Here is a 1,872-nt window from a genome sequence, read left to right on the forward strand (position 1 = left end):
CATGTAACTTTTTACTAAAGCAAGCTAATATACAAGCCGTCTAACTCTTCAGACGGCCTATCTAATCCAAACTTACATAAATACATATTAGACCCTAGACTTTAGCTTTGCCTTAATTACAATTTAGCCTCTCAACTTTCAAACTTATGACGGAAATTTCTAGGATGTTACAAAAACTTAGGGGAAGGGGTGAAAACATTTGGGTAGGTGTCGTAGCTAAAAAGTAGGAAGTAATAGACAAAGTTTGTTGTGTTCATCTTTAGTGAAACCAATCTCTACAAACTCTCATAAATCTTGTGATATCTCAACAATGCCCTCATTCTTATTCTTCAAAACTCATAAAGTTCTCCTTTAGAAACATGCTGTATAAATGAATTTGTTATACTAGATGCTAATGTCACATTACACACCGCAGATTTACGCAATGTACTAGAACCTGACCTTGTTCTGATACCACAATGTTAGGTAATACAGAGAATGTTTCGACTATGTTTATTTACTGAAAATTGATGATCAATGATTTATTCAATCAGGATAGAAAGCCTTTAAAAAGTCAACATACAATAAAAATCAAAATAAATATTCAATGAAATAAGACATAAAATTAAGCCCTCCAAAACTAGTAAGACATCTTGACACACTTCATTCTCCAACAATTACTCTCCAGAAAAATTAACCATGACTCTTCATAACAGCTCTCTCTCCCTCTTAGAATTTTTCTCAACAATCATAGCAGTTGAATGATTTCAGATAGGGCAGTGTAGGTTCCAAACGCTAGTGAGACGATGCCGATTGCAATGATTATCACACAAAGTGATCCCTAACAATTAAACAAGTAAATGAAATTACACATTGATTGGCTATAATATTTCTAAGGGTGTGCATAGAAGAGGCGAGCAATATATTAATCTCTTGCGATTATTTTGTTGCAAAAATTTTATTTCTCAACGTGCAGGTGTGCGATTGCTATTAATTTTGCCAACCCTGACCGGGAAGGGTATAAAACTAGCTTTATAGGGTTTCCCAAGAAAAAATAGACCATAATTTAAGTCAACTTGATAAAATTTTCGGTCCATAGCATGTTAAAGTTGAGGAGAGTTGTATGTGATACCTGCAATCGAGTTATGTTGCCCCTCAGGAGACACAAAAAGCAAGCACAGGGAAATATGAGTGACTGGAACCACAAAAGATTCATTAGTTTCTCTTGTGAAATTACTAAAGCAAATTGTAAACTTATGTTTGGAGAAATGCAGAGAAGAGATCATTTGATATGGCTATGATGATATGCAATAACTTACCACCAGCATTGTTAATAAAGATCCGATCAGCGACATTACCAGACCTGTAGAGAGAATAAAAAGATCATCAATATGTGTTCCAACATGGTGAATAATGAAAAAAATGCAGCTTTATGATAGTCAGGATTTAATTACATTGCCAGCACTCTCCCCATTTAAGATCATACATGGTCAATAACTTAAGAAAATTTATATCCAATTCCTTTGTTAATTGCATATAATCAATCGTTCTTTAAAAGATACAAGAAAACACTAGACTATCAATGAATGAGTATATAGCAGATCAGTATTTTTTTTCTTTTGCCAATTAAAACGGTCAATTTGGCTTCACGTTTCCATTTATTTTTTTATTATTATTATTATTATTATTATTATTATTATTATTATTATTATTATCATTATTATTATTTTACCAGAGTTACTCATTCTTACAAAAGAATCATACCATTTTTATGCACCTGTACAAGAAAGATCTCTTTAATGATGTGAATACTTAAGATCACATAATTGAAACAGAAGTGTTTTGTTGAGTGATGCTGATGACCTCAGTCACAGTGTGCACATAATGCAGCAT

The 1,872-nt window shown here is 32.6% G+C and overlaps 1 long non-coding RNA gene across 1 annotated transcript; it reads right to left on the reverse strand.

The window, feature by feature from the left end:
- Positions 1–609: 609 nt before the first annotated feature.
- LOC143568620 (uncharacterized) lies at positions 610–1,536 on the reverse strand. The gene is made up of 3 exons (XR_013141600.1): positions 1,299–1,536; positions 1,112–1,174; positions 610–820 (listed from the first exon to the last, which is right to left on the reverse strand). It is a non-coding gene; the product is annotated as an uncharacterized LOC143568620 (long non-coding RNA).
- Between the last annotated feature and the right edge of the window lie 336 nt (positions 1,537–1,872).

Source organism: Bidens hawaiensis, unplaced genomic scaffold, assembly GCF_021521415.1.
Source record: "Bidens hawaiensis isolate Kalapana, Puna unplaced genomic scaffold, B.hawaiensis_p1.1 tig00024027_1, whole genome shotgun sequence".
In the NCBI taxonomy this organism is placed as follows: domain Eukaryota; kingdom Viridiplantae; phylum Streptophyta; class Magnoliopsida; order Asterales; family Asteraceae; genus Bidens; species Bidens hawaiensis.